The 15931-nt window shown below is 36.7% G+C and overlaps 1 protein-coding gene across 1 annotated transcript in view; it reads left to right on the top strand.

Moving 5' to 3' along the window:
• The window catches only part of LOC115210377 (mRNA turnover protein 4 homolog), a 97356-nt gene that overhangs the window by 6811 nt on the left and 74614 nt on the right, over nt 1-15931 (top strand). The gene's annotated exons all lie outside the window — the stretch shown is intronic.

Raw genomic sequence — 15931 nt, 5'->3', positions numbered from 1 at the left:
GTTGCCAGTCGACAAATTTGGTTCAATTTCGAATGTAAAATAGAAAAACAAGTCATAGTTCAGGGCTCTCTGGGGGCTAAACAATGAGGGGGAATGTTAAAGGAAACTATACGAAGTAATTAGAGCTTTATTGCAAGAAAAAGATAGCTTTGGTCTCATCATTGTGATTTTGTAAATAATGCTTTGACACACAACACTACTTGTGGTTGCACAATGAATGCAACTAGTGACTATGGCCAATTTCAAGCTCACTTTCTTAGTTTTTCTCAGATTATCCCTTTCATTACTGTATTTATTTTGAGATGCTCTGTGTTTCTTTTGATTAATTTTAAATATAACAAAGAATTTAGTAAAATAACTTAGTTATCATTCAGCTCATGTTATGAACATATATTGTGACTAAGATTTGGTGGAAGATTTTAATTCAAAACTAATGGAAACGAAACATTTATACTGGGAGCCAGAGCTGGTTTCAGCTGGGTTGGTAATGAAAGGGTTAAAGGAGTTGCTGAAAAATGGGTGATGTTGTTGTTTGCAGCAAAGACACCTCAAATGATTCAATCTGTTTGGTGGAAAGAGAAAGTCACGATTATCATGAACTGGTGTTACTATTTCTTGATTAGATCCATCATCATTTAATGTCTGTTTTCCATGCTGGTATGGGTTGGATGGTTTGATAGAAGCTGGACGGCTCCATTATCTGCTTTGGCATGGTTTCTACTGCTGGATGTCTTTCCTAACACCAACCACTTTACAGAGTGTACTGGGTGCATTTTATGTGGCACCAACACCGGTGGGGTTGCTAACTAACTTGTGAGAGGAAGACCTCTTGTCTGAGAGAGGGAGTAGACCTGAGGGAAATGGTTTTCTGCCAGTTGTGTATGCAGGCAAGCACGAAGGAGAGTGGAAAGGTTTGCAGTGGGTGGGGGAATGAGAGTTGGGCGAGCTTTTGTTTTAACTTGAAATAATGTAAACAAGGAATTCGGTGGTTTCTGTGACCAGATGTTGTCTTGTCAGTTGGGAAGAGAAAGCTAATGGGTTGTGCATGCTTGTTCTTCTGTGTATGTGTGTGTCTGTTCTGTTTATTTATTTGTTGTGCACACAAACAAGAACAAGCCGCGGAAATGACTGATTTCGAGTTAAAACGAAAGTTCGTCGAGAGTTGCGAAGTTCAAGATCACTTCTTTCAGATCTTTGGTTACAATTACACTAGAGATTAAATATCTAGCAACATATTTACCTCTAGAGTTTTTGTGATGACTACTTTCTTATCCTTGCATGAGCAAATACAACTATGCTAACGTGGGGGCTTTTACTGGTTGCTTAATATGTTAGAAATAGTGGCCAATTGTCTTTCAAATCACACCCTACTCTTAGGGAATAATGGGAAGGTCATTATCATTTAACGTCCATTTTCCATGCTAGCATGGGTTGGATGGTTCAACTGGGGTCTGGTAAGCCATGGAGTGTTTCTACAGCTGGATGTCCTTCCTAACGCCAACCACTCCGTGAGTGTAGTGAGTGTTTTTTACGTGCCACCAGCACAGGGGCCAGAGGAGGCTGGCAAACGGCCGCGATCGGTTGGTGCTTTTACATGTCACAGACACGGATGCCAGTCAGGCGGCGCTGGCATCTGTCACGTTCGGACGGTACTTTTTACGTGTCACCGGCGCAGGTCATATTAGATAATGTAGTTGTGTATATCCATTCCTCCGCTAAATCTTCGGGGTGGTCATGGTTGCAATGGCTTTGATAGCTCTCCTTAATCAGATGGACCTGGGGCTTAAACAGGCAAGTTTCTATGCATCACAATCGCATGTAGCATTTTGTAGTCTGTTTCATTTACATCACCCTCACGTTTACTTAGCTATTATGTTCTGTGTGTTTTCTACGAACAGTACACTCTTCTTGCGCTCAATAATTCACATTATACATCTATATAAAAGAGAAATTTGCTTATTTGCTCAATGTGTGTGTGCATGACTTTGTAGAATTACCAAATTCTTGTAAAATTGAAAACTGGAACACCGGTTTCTTTTAGATCATCAATTACATTTGTTTTCAAGAAAAAATATTGTGTTTTAGAATAGTCATTGTTGTTTACCATCTGTATTACATGCTGGTATTAGTTGGATAGTTCAACAGGGTCTGAATAACCTTAGTGCTGTATTGGCTTTTATTGTCTACTTTGGCAAGACTTCTATGGCTGGTTGCCCTTCTTGATGCCAACCACTTTGCAGAGTATGCTGGGTGCTGTAATAACGCGCAAGACAAAAACCTCAGAGTTTGGGTGTTATATATTGAGAGAGGTGGCATTGTGCCAAGTGTTGAGAGTTGAAGTAGGAAAGAGCGACAGGAACAGGTGTCTTGCTGTAGATACATGGGTACCTCAGCAGGAAATGGGGAAAAGGATGGTGGACATGAAGTATCGGCATACCCTCAAGATACAAGGAGGATAGAATGATAATTGAGGATGGCTAGGAGAGTAGGTGGGGGAATGAGGCAAAGTGTTGGGAAGACAAAAGTTGCATAGTAATACAGGTCAGGTTTCATATATATATGTGTAGGAGTGGCTGTGTGGTAAGTAGCTTGCTTATCAACCACATGGTTCCAGGTTCAGTCCCACTGCGTGGCACCTTGGGCAACTGTCTTCTACTATAGCCTCGGGCTGACCAAAGACTTTATCTCTTGTTGCCCTGTGATCTCTTTGACACCTGATGCATGGTAAACTGTGCACCTGCTCAGGCAACATCAATTTAATGGAGGGAGTGGGCTAATGTACATCACATAGGTTTATGTGTTGTACATTAGGCGAGCTGGCAGAAACGTTAGCACGCCGGGCGAAATGCTTAGCGGTAATTTGCCTGCCACTATGTTCTGAGTTCAAATTTCACCAAGGTCAACTTTGCTTTTCATCTTTTCGGGGTCGATAAATTAAGTACCAGTTACGTACTGGGGTCGATGTAATCGTCTTAATCCTTTTGTTTGTCCCATCTATGTTTAGCTCCTTGTAGGCAATAAAGAAATAAGAAACACATAGGTTTAGTTACTATTAACAAATACTTTGTGCAGGTCGTTTAGCATAAGCTCAACACTTATACATCATCTTTGACAGGAGGGTCCATCATATATGTATGTATGTATATTTGTGTGTACTCTTGTCTAGACATCACGTAATACAAATGATGCTTTGTTTCTAGTCTTCTATGGAAATATGTCTGGTAATGGGGAAACATTGCCTTGCTTGACAACAGTTGAGGGATGGTGACAAGATCTGGCTGTAGGAATTCTGCCTTGACAAATTCTGTCTGTCCCATGCAAGCATGGAAAAGTGGGTGTTAAACCATGATGATGATGATGATGAGTGCTGGTGTGTTTACGTCCCCGTCACTTAGCAGTTCGGCAAAATAGACCAACAGAATAAGTACTGGGCTTACAAAGAATAAGTCCCGGGGTCGATTTGCTCGACTAAAGGCGGTGCTCCAGCATGGCCGCAGTCAAATGACTGAAACAAGTAAAAGAGTAAAGAGAGTATATATAAAGTTCAATGTGATCGCGTGTGTATCGTTGGCGATTTTCGTTCTCCGTCTTCCCTTCCTTGGACCTTTCCTTTTTCTAAGTTTCTAACGAAGAGCTCTGCTTGAAACATATCTTCCTTTCTTTCCTTTCCTGAGCATCCAATAACACTATACTTGTTTCACGTCCTCACGTTGTTGTGTTTTCTCTTTATGTTTGGAGTAACTATATATATATATAAAGTTAATCCAAACAAGAAAACACAGAAAAAAAGGAGAAAAAAACACAGCAACGCAGGACGTGGAACAATTAAAGTATTATTGACGCTCATATATATAATCATCGTTTAATGTCTGCCTTCCATGCTAGCATATATATATAATTCAGCTTATAAATAAAGGTTTGGTGGCTGCCTTCTCTAGCTAGATGTTGCTCTAGAAAACATCCTAATAAAAATAATTCTAAGTCAAAATCTTTCTAGTTTGGGAATCTTTGGAATATTCTTTCTATCTCAAGTGTGGCATGTTTGTACTGATAACCCCTGTACAAGTTCTATTTAGTTAATGCAGAACATCTTAAATATGTCCCTTGTGATCTGTTTTTGGAAAAGCAATCTGGTAATCATACATAGGACCTCACACACATGCTGAGCAGTTTTTGGAAGAGTTGAATATCTTTTTTGTCTGCTAAAATAACGGGTTTGTGTGAGACTACAAAGTTTTCATCCCCTTTCCTCTTTGCAAATTTCTCCTAGTCTGATCCCAGCTTTTGTTTTATCTCAGGGGATGCAAGATTTGGTGATATGGCTGCTATTTCTAGCAGGTTGATTATTTTATTATATTTGCACTTTGTTATATATATATATATCTATATATATATATTACTCTTTTACTTGTTTCAGTCATTTGACTGCGGCCATGCTGGAGCACCGCCTTTAATCGAGCAACTCGACCCCGGACTTGTTCTTTTGTAAGCCCAGTACTTATTCTATCGGTCTCTTTTGCCGAACCGCTAAGTAACGGGGACATAAACACACCAGCATTGGCTGTCAAGCAATGCTAGGGGGACAGACACACACACATATATATATACATATATACGACGGGCTTCTTTCAGTTTCCGTCTACCAAATCCACTCACAAGGCTTTGGTCGGCCCGAGGCTATAGTAGAAGACACTTGCCCAAGGTGCCACGCAGTGGGACTGAACCCGGAACCATGTGGTTGGTAAACAAGCTACTTACCACACAGCCATATATATATGCACTTGTTAGTATGATCTTTGGTTTAATTGCTGCTGTCTCTACTTTAAAATCTTATTGAAATATTTTTTCCCTTTGATTTAGTCATCCTATTCGAAATAGCTGTTGTGATTTCTGTGCATCAGCACGTGTAATGACACCACTCACCTGGGTTGTTTTTGTTAAATCCTAATTATCTTGTGGTGCTTATGCAACTGTTATAGCAGCTGTTTCACACCAACTAACATGATCTCATATTGGAAGAATTAACTCGGTTGTGTATGAAATTTGATACTGCTCCCCTAATTTTTTCCTTTTTTTTTTTTTTTTTAAATAAAATATGCAACAAATACATGCGACAACACCACTCAATCTTCTGTAGTTATTAAAAATATCCTTGCTGTCACCACTACAGCTGTTTTATAGCCTCCTAATAAATACCAAGTGTGCTTTTTCACTTTTGATTCTTGCTGCTTCAGTGGTCTTCCCCTCTTCAGCTGACACAGCTAGCTTGAAATATGTGAAGGATGCAAGTGGTATTGATAATCTTCACTTGTCTTGAAATTATATGCTGCTCTTTATTATCGATGCTATTGTGATTGGCACTTGACATTCAGTTTTCATGTCGTCATGACGACCGAGACTGAATGCTGCTTCACTCTTCATTCTCTCTTCTCTCTTTCATATCTTCTCTCATAAATTTTCTCATCTTCAATTCCAGTTTTAGTTTTAAAATATGTCAGCTATAATATCAAGATAATAGACTTTTCTCATTTTAATCTCATTAACTCCCCATTTGCAGTTTCTGGATAACTGTTTTGTTTATTTATTGCTAACAATTTCTCATTTAATTAGTCATTTTTCTGTCCGTGTGTCTCAAGAACTGAACAATATTAAACTTTTTTGTCTTTTTAATTTGTTTAACAATTTAACTTAAACTTTTTTTCAAACTTCAGTTCTTCTTCCTTTTAAACACACACACACACTTTTTATATTTGTCTTTTACAGAACAACCAATATTTTAATGCATTCCATAATGAATTGCTGAGCTATTCATTTTATGATGGAATACCTCCTTTGAGCCACAATTTTTTTTTTTTTTGCATAAAATTCTTATTTTATTGGTTTTAATTTAACTATTTCATAACCATATTTCTAACCAAATGCACTGCTTATTTTGAAAATAATCAAAAATTCAGAAGAATTTAATTAAATATTTTTACATTTATTTCAATATTAATTTAGTGTTGAAACATAACCTAACAAGAGGTTCTTGCATAAAATTATGCTTGATAGTTTTATTTAAATGTGAATATATTATATAACATGTTTTTCTTTTATCTTCCATTGTTCCAACTATCTGTAATCTGTAGGAACTTGGTAGCACTGTATCATGTAGTTAGTACTAAGTTTGAAATCGGCTATCATAGTACTGAAACCACTGCCTTGTTTTAAGAGTGTCTAAACGGTCACTTGATTTGCAAATAATCTTTTCTACTCTAAGCACAAGGTCCGAAATTTTTGGGGAGGGGTCCAGTCGATTAGATTGACTCCAATATGCAACTGGTACTTATCAACCCTGAAAGGGCAAAGTCTACCTCAGTGGAATTTGAACTCAGAACGTAAAGACAGGCGAATACCATTAAGCATTTCGCCCAGCGCGCTAACTGCTAACATTTCTGCCAGCTTGCTGCCTTGGGATTTCCAAATAATGAAATACCATTTTGGTACCAGCCTGCCCTAGAATGCACATGTTTATGGTAAAAAAAATTCTGGTTTTAACCCATTTGTTACCATATTTATTTTGAGATGCTGTTTCTTTCACTTAATTTTAGATATAACAAAATTTAGTAAAATAACTTATCATTAAGCTTGTGTTAGGAACATAAATTGTGACTAAGGTTTGGTGGAAAATTTTAATTCAAAACTTAAGAAAACAAGACATTTGTACTACAGAACCAGAAGCAGTTTCAGCTGGGTTGGTATTGAAAGGGTTTAAGTGATCTCAATTAAAACCTGGCATCAAAGTTTAGGTTCCAAACGCCAGCAAAATAATGAGTTTTGTTACAAAATTAATTGGAATAACGATAGTATATTTCAATAAAAATATGGTAACAAAAGAGTTAAACCCTTTAACTGTGAAATTAAATTTCATGATTATTCCAGTAATGATGATAAATAGGCGCAGGAGTGGCTGTGTGGTAAGTAGCTTGCTAACCAACCACATGGTTCCAGGTTCAGTCCCACTGCATGTTTGTGTTTGTCCCCCTAGCATTGCTTGACAACCGATGCTGGTGTGTTTACGTCCCCGTCACTTAGCGGTTCCGCAAAAAAGACCGATAGAATAAGTACTGGGCTTACAAAGAATAAGCCCCGGGGTTGATTTGCTCGACTAAAAGGCGGTGCTCCAGCATGGCCGCAATAAAATGACTGAAACAAATAAAAGAGTATGTATATAATTATATTAGGGGAGCAAGGGCAAAAAGAGCAACCTGTCTCCAACATGTTTGAATAGACCTTGGGGCAAGCGTGGCTGTATGGTAAGTAGCTTGCTTACCAATCACATGGTTCTGGGTTCTGGGTTCAGTCCCACAGCGTGGCACCTTGGGCAAGTGTCTTCTGCTATAGCCTTGGGTCGACCAAAGACTTGTGAGTGGATTTGGTAGACGGAAATGAAAGAAGCCTGTCATATATATGTGTCTGTGTCTGTCCCCACAACATCGCTTGACAACTGATGCTGGTGTGTTTACATCCCCGTAACTTTGCGGTTTTGCAAAAGAGACCGATAGAATAAGTACTAGGCTTACAAAGAATAAGTCCTGGGGTCGATTTGCTCGACTAAAGGCGGTGCTCCAGCATAGCCACAGTCAAATGACTGAAACGATTAAGAGATACATATAGATCAGGTACAGTAAAGATGGGGGCTTAAACATTAACAATATGCCTTGTGAGTGGATTTGGTAGATGAAAAGGTTTTAACCAAGCTTATATCACCTTTAATTTGTAAGATGTTACTCATTCAGAACTGCAGTAGTTGGTATCACAACTCTTGGCTATTTCTTTCTGCATAGAGAGAGGAATCTTTTTTTGTTTCTAAAAAGTACTAAAATTTCTCTAAATTTTTCATTGTGGTAATTGTGGAGGAAATAAACTGAGCTGATGTAGCAATGAGGGTAACAAGCAAGATGTGGTGCAGAAGGTTTGCCTGCATTGTGGAGGCCAGCAGGTTGACTGTGGAGAAAACAGAGGTTGCTTCAGGAATTGCAAGCTATAGAAGAGGGAGGGGTTACCAGGGCTAGTGTTAACTGGAGACAAGCTGGAGCTTGATCAAACCCGGTTGGGTTGCTTAGTGAGGTGTCTGATTTCGGAAGACCCAGAACACCTAATGACACCAGGAAATATCACTGTGTCCAGGTGCATTACAGGTGATGTATAGAAAAATATTCACTAAAACACAATTAGAATAGTTTTATATGAAAACAATTGGTAATGGATTTTGGAATTGTTGCTAAATCTTAGATGTATGCTCATCGGCATTCCATCTACATCCATCCCATCATTATACCTTGGTATACATTGGCCAATGTATTCTTTAACCCTTTAGCGTTCAAATTAATGTCAGAAGTAATCCTTATTCATTTACATTTAAAAAAAATAATTTGGTATTATCTTGTAGCTTCAAGATTTGAAACATGTAATTGTTTATTTTTAGAATGACATTGCAGGGTGGGTGTGAGATACTGGTTCTGGCCAGTTTGAGCATAAAATGAGTAGAATATTTGGGCCGGACATAGCCGGTTTAAACACTAAAGGGTTAAAAGAAATGTTAGTATGGTTTGAGGAAGATTTGATTGCTATTCCTAGCAAGTTGAGTGTCCATATAGAGGTTTGTTGGCATAGAAATTTTGCAGTTAACCTCTTCACTTGAAAGCAAGAAGCACATGTCTGGAATTTGAAGTATCACAATTACAGTCCATTTGGGTCTCATTAGCTCTGTGGTCTTTTGTAAATAACCTTTACATATCGGATAGATTTTCAACAATCTGAAGTGGTGATTATGTAATTCAATGTACAGCAAAAACATTAAATCTATATTCACTTCAAAGTAGAGCTGCATGTTATCATAAGACTTGAAGATTGTGTGTAGCTGTTAAGTAGAGTAAATTTTTTCCATTTATGTTTTAGAGTGAATACCAACTGTTTAAACGTCTGATATCAAATATATAACTAGATAAATAAGTGTTATGGGTGGGAATATCTTGTTTGCTTTGTCCCAGGCTAGTTCTAATCAATCTGCAGATCTATGCTGAAGCATGTTTGTTTGGAAATCCTATAGTGTATCCAGTAGTACATTATCCAATATAGTGTATCCAGTTGTGGAGGCGCAATGGCCCAGTGGTGAGGGCAGCGGACTTGCTGTCATAGGATCGCGGTTTTGATTCCCAGACCGGGCGTTGTGAGTGTTTATTGAGCGAAAACACCTAAAAGCTCCACGAGGCTCCGGCAGGGGATGGTGGTGATCCCTGCTGTACTCTTTCACCACAACTTACTCTCACTCTTACTTCCTGTTTCTGTTGTACCTGTATTTCAAAGGGCTGGCCTTGTCACTCTCTGTGTCACGCTGAATATCCCCGAGAACTACATTAAGGGTGCACGTGTCTGTGGAGTGCTCAGCCACTTACACATTAATTTCACGAGCAGACTGTTCCGTTGATTCGGATCAACCGGAACCCTCGTTGTCGTAACCGACGGAGTGCTTCTATCTATCCGATATAGTGTATCCAGTAGTACATTATCCAATTTGTGCTTACTTTTTTAACAATAGATTCTGATTTGGTAAAAATTTGACTTCTGTCAACCATAGAATAGTATCCCTATTGGATTCTAGGGCGGCGAGCTGGCAGAATCGTTAGCACACCAGGCGAAATGCTTAGCGGGAATTCGCCTGCCGCTACATTCTGAGTTCAAATTCCGCCGAGGTCAACTTTGCCTTTCATTCTTTCGAGGTCGATTAAATAAGTACCAGTTGATATAATCGACTTAATGCGTTTGTCTGTCCTTGTTTGTCCTCTCTGTGTTTAGCCCCTTGTGGGTAGTAAAGAAATAGGTATCCCTATTGGATTCTAGTGAATATCTTTGAAGACTCATGAAAAGACTTAAAACAATATAAGACATTATCAAACTAAGTTACATTTTTTCTTATAAGATTTACTCCAAGTATCAGAAATGTGGCCAATTTTCACTCCTTTATCATAACTAAATAGTAATAGAAACCTACCCTGTAGTACAAGTATAATAACTAGGTTGCAAATTTATGCAAAGAAAGAGAGAGTCCTACAAAAACAGAAAACTGATATCTCAGTAATGTTGGATATACGACACTTGCAACAGACTGATAATGCGGTAAATGCCAAACGTCTGTATGAGAAGGGTTTACACACCAACAGTTGTTGACAAGGGGGGGGGGGGACACTTGTTTGAGACATCTGTGTGATGATAAGGATCAAGTACAAAATGTAGGTAAACTTGTGTGTGTGGTCTTCAAGATTATAAAGAAAAAAAACCTGCTCAGTGTTTTTGTGTAATGAGACAAGATATTTGATTGCAAGAAATATGTTGGTTTGTTTAGCTTAATGTGGGGAACCTTTTAAGTATTGGGAAAGTTCTTCTGTAGAGGTACATCTGTGCTGAGAGTCATTAAGGTTTAGGCTTTATTTTTCATGTGAATTTTTAGTAAATTTATCTGCAGGTACTTCGGGTTTTAATGTGGGCAAAATTTTTCTCACAGGGAATGGTAAATTTGCTAAACTGTAAATATACACAAAATTCAAATTTTTGCTGAGAAAAGGATTAAGAACAAAATAATTTGGTCTGTGTGATGGTTCAGCTTATATTTTTTATCAGGCTTTTTGTTTTCCATGCAATCATTTACTTTTAAAGTTTTTTGACTCTGGATCTCTGCCAGTGTGCGCATAAGGACTTTGGTTTCTCACATTTATAGACAATGGAAAATGAGATCTTGTGATATCTCTACAGATATAGCTTCTTTATGGTATACTGGAACTGTAATATGAAGCTACATTAAGTGGACTATTTTCTGGCTCCATTCCAATTAAATGGAACCTAAATAAATCGCTTTTGTAATTACTGTTATATGATAGCAGTTCTCAGGTACCAAGACACTTGCTTGGTACTCTACACCAATTGAAAATACAGTCCAGCTTTTTTTTTTTTTACTATTCATTGAAGATTCTGTTCAAAGTATTATTTATCTGACTTTATTATGAATTTAAAACATTCTATCTCTTCAAGATTCAATGCTGTGTTCCTTACTGTGTCTTTAAGTCTTCACACTGTCTCCTATTATTTTACTCCAGTTTCACTTACAACAATATTGCTTTGTTTAGTCACCACTATTTGGTTTGTATATATTAGGTCAGTCACGATGAAAGTCAAACATATGTTAGATAACAGATTCAGTTTTGGACTGCATAGACTAAATCATTTTTTTACGGCTGTCATTAAAATATTTAGAATAAATTTTTCATTCATAGCTTGCAAATTCTATTGTCTGCTTCAGAAGAAACTGTCTAAACAAAGAGTTTTTTCTCTTTATATTATTGATATTCATTTTTCTTGTAAATTGATTATTATTCAAATTACTACATTTCCTCACACTAATCACTCAAAGAATATGTGGTGGATTTTGTCAGTTAGCCAAACTCTCGCAGAGCAATGTCATAATTCTTTTAACTTATGATCATATTGTGTGTTGTCTTGTATTGATAATGTCTGAGTTTATAATAGTGATCCTTAACCCCCCCTCCTTTTTTTTTTTTTGTAACATCCCTTTTTTAATAGTTATGTCTAGTGTCCACTTAAGTGTTGAGTAAGATATCACGACTAAACTGACTTAACATGAATGCTAATTTATAAATTTTACTCCAAAAATGGATTGTATAAGCTTTTAAAAGTGAAAGTTAATAGACAAAGATAGTAAATTTAATTTATGCATTCCAAGTTAACTTTTCTCTCTCATTTTATTTTAATTATCATTATTAGTTTTATTATGTTTGATATAATTACTACAATAGGTCAAATTTAGTATGTTAATTTTGTTGCCTCACTGCCCTCTTGGATTGTTTGAAAGGGTCTGGCAAGCTTCAGGGTTGCATTCAGCTCCAATATCAGCTTTGGCATGGTTTCTTTGGATGTTCTTTCTAATGCCGACTACTTTACAATGAATACTGGGTGCTTTTTTTTTTGTGTGCTATTGGCACAAGCAAAAAGTCACCAACTCGCAAGACAAGAAAAAAAACAGAAAAAAAGTTGTGAGAGGTGGGGAAGTGGTTTTAGGCCAAGTGTTGAGAGACTGAAGTTTGATAAAGGAGGGACAAGCCTAGGTGTCTTGTTATAGAAGAGTTAAGTAGGAGTGGCTGGAAAGAAGATAGCTACCAACTGATATATAAGAGATCAATACCGTTAAAATAGTAACTTAGAAGTATTTGCTCAAATGTTGAGTTTTTAGAAACACTCATTTTATGTTGCTTAGCTGTATAGTAAGCCTGGACAAGCAATATTATTGATCATTCCATTTACCAAATTTTTCTTGAAATACACACCTTGTTTCAGTCAATTTTGAATTTAAGGAAATATTTAGTAAAATAATTTTGTCCTTATTAAATTGATGTTTGGAACATAAAATTAACATGGAATTTTGATGACAGGTTTTAATTCAGGTCACTTTATTAAAACAGAAAGTTTGTATCATGGAGCCAGGGTGGTTTGGGATTAAAAGCAATTCTGGCTGTGACTATCCATCCAATATTTTTTATCAGTCCTTGTGTACCTAGGACTATGTTATCCAATGTCTCCTTCTTTTTTAAGATGGTAGATTTGTGATTTGAGAGAGCTTTGGCTGCTAATTCTGGCAGGTTGAGTGACCATTTAGGTTTTAGTAAAAACGGATTGGTCTGTAATATTGTTTTACAATTGTCATTTAATGTCCACTTTTCATTGCTTGCATGGGTCGGATGGAGTTTATTGAGGCACATTTTCTATGGCTGCATGCCCTTCCTGTCACCAACCTTTGCCTGTGTACAAGCAAGGTAATATTTTCCATGGCCAGTCATGTCTGCAGAATATTGGAAATGAAAAACACTGCTTGTATGACAGTGACACTCATTTACAGCTGTCATGTGATATCAAAACAAAGATACACACATATGATAAGCTGCTTTCAGTTTTTGTCTATTAAATCCATTCACAAGGCTACGGAAGACACTTGTCAAGATAACTGGCAATTGAACCGAACTCAAAACCATGTGGGTTGCAAAGCAAACTTCTCAGTCACGCCTCTGCATTAAAAAAGAAAAGTCAAACTTTCCATGTTTGAATAGTAAAATAAAGATTGCATTTGATTAAATCTAATGAATTTCATTATCATTTGTGGTTCTTGTGAATATAATTACTAATTGTTATTTCATTGATCTTGAAATGAATAACAAGATTGATTGGTATTTGAATTAAGGACTGTTTATCATTAACCATGATGTGCATCGATTACATAATCTATTTCGTTATAATTTCATAAGTATTCCTATGTGATTACGGTTTACTATTCCATTGTATGTTAAGAATATTTAAAAATGAAAGTACTTATTACTGAGAGAAAGTCAATAAAATCCATCAAACATCTGTGAGATCTTTTACTAGTATGTGGCTACAGTGATAATGTAAAAATGTTAATTATTACCATTATTTAGCTATTTATTACAGAAAGTTCAACATTATTTGTATTGGAGGGTGACACAGATAAATTTATTAATGTCTGCTGTCTGTAATATTTTCCTTTTCATTAACAAATCAACTAAAATTCCATAGAATGGCTATTGAAGTACTCTTTTTTTTTCTTCTTTTTTTTCTTCACTGGAATATTTTCAGCTGTCTGTCAAAATTGTTTTCTATTCTCTTAATTGCTTGAATGTTATGGCTTGGAATGTGGCTATTTTCTCTTAAGAATTCCATGAGATTTTGAATTCTCTTCACAAAATAAAAAGAAAGGCAAAAATCACAAATATGTTTTATATATACTTCAGTGGAATGTTTTTGGTTTTCACTATAAAGAATTTCATATTTGAGTCTTTCATTTATTGAGGTATCTTACAGACCTCATTGTTATAAAGATAAGCTCTTTTGGCGCACTGGTTTGCATTTTTCTTCATCTGGAAGGTTATATTTAAGAACTTAATTTCTCATCGCAAATTTTAATCATTTGAACTTAGGAATGTAGTTTAAAAAGAAAATTAAATGAAATAAACTGTTTTTACTTGTGAGAACGGCAACTGATACCACTCCTCAACCACTTTGCTTTTATAGCTGTATTGCGTTCAGTGTGAATTGGACATTAGCGTGTTAGCCAACATGGAAAATTTATACATATATAATCAATACATCTATGAAGCTGTAGAGACAACTAACCTTGAAAATATGGTATTTTGCTATTGGCTTTGAATTCTCTATAGACTGCCTTTGTCAGCATGGCAAAAGAAGTGCTATCGTAATGATGATAGTGATTATGATTCACTGCTTGGTTAATTAAAAAAATAATAATGTAGCCATATATCCGGCTAGATATTGCATATGAGCTGGGTTAATATTGATTGGATTTACATCAACTTTTATCTTGGTTATTGTTGTTGTTGTTTTCTTTTTCTTTTTCTTTTTTTATCTTTAAATGGAAGTGAAAGCAGTAAGTTCCATATAATAAAATTAACAGATCTTAGTGATTTTTGAGTCTGCTTAACTAAAATAAATAGGTTTAATGAAAGGCAAGGGACAATATTGATCCATCTAGGAATTCTAAATGTCAAAGGAGACTGTAGACTTTTGATTGGGTTAATTTTGTCTAAAGTCAGAAAGTGAATTCAGTATAAAAATGTTAACTATTTAAATATTTTTCATTGGGGGAGACATAAAACATTTTTTATTAGGCAAACATGGTGATCAAATCCTAGAATAGAGTTTATCTCAATTTGATTGAGAGCTTTGACATCTTTCTATAAACTAGTGCTAGTCACTCTGGTTTGTTTATTTAATTAAATACCATTAGTTAATAAGGTTTATGAATTCCAGAAGTTACCCAAAGATTATCAGCAAGGAGTGGCTGTGTGGTAATTAGCTTGCTTACCAACCACATGGTCCCAGGTTCAGTCCCACTGTGTGGCACCTTGGGCAAGTGTCTTCTACTATAGCCTCGGGCTGACCGAAAACTTGTGAGTGGATTTGGTAGACGGAAGCTGAAAGAAGCCCGTCGTATATATGTATATGTGTGTGTGTCTGTGTTTATCCCCCACCAACATCACTTGTCCCTCTGCTTACATGCTCAATGCCTACACCATACCCATAGCATCATATACAGATGAGCCAATGCTTACATTCTCCCAGACAGAGCTACACAATTACTGCAACCTCAGAAACCCAAATCTCAAAACGAAAGGCATAAAGTAGAACCTACTAGCCAAAGATTGTCAAATATAGTCAAACAGCACACTCAGCAAATAAGTATATATTTCTTTATTGCTCACAATGGGCTAAACATAGAGGGGATACACAAGGACAGACAAAAGGATTAAGTCGATTAGATCAACCCCAGTGCGTAACTGGTACTTTATTTATCGACCCCAAAAGGATGAAAGGCAAAGTTGACCTTGGCGGAATTTGAACTCAGAACATAACGGCAGATGAAATATCGCTAAGCATTTTGCCTGGCGCACTAACATTTCTGCCAGCTCGCCGCCTTCAGATAAGTATAGCACACAGATGAACTTGCAAAAAAAAAAAAGTTACATAGGATGCATTCACTGAAGTTCCTTCTTTTGTCTGGGATTATGCCAGACCATGGTGCCTCATACAATTGACCACTACGAGGGTGCATTGTTTGTTTCAGGCAAAAACAGGGTATATTTGGAACAATAGATCTGTATGTCTCAGCCAGTTGATTGGCTAGGTGCCATAGACTGATGCCTCAATCGATCAATGGTGCTGTTTTCGGCATCTGCAGAATGTGTCCCAGACAGGAGTATGGCGATTCTGAAACAAAAACTCTATAGGTTACACTTAGTAATTTAGCTGGCTACCTTCCATAGGCTTAGTCAGAACTGACTTGAACAGCACT

The sequence above is a fragment of the Octopus sinensis genome, linkage group LG4, assembly GCF_006345805.1.
Source record: "Octopus sinensis linkage group LG4, ASM634580v1, whole genome shotgun sequence".
NCBI classification, from domain to species: Eukaryota; Metazoa; Mollusca; class Cephalopoda; order Octopoda; family Octopodidae; genus Octopus; species Octopus sinensis.
This window is presented reverse-complemented; position numbering and strand designations above follow the sequence as displayed.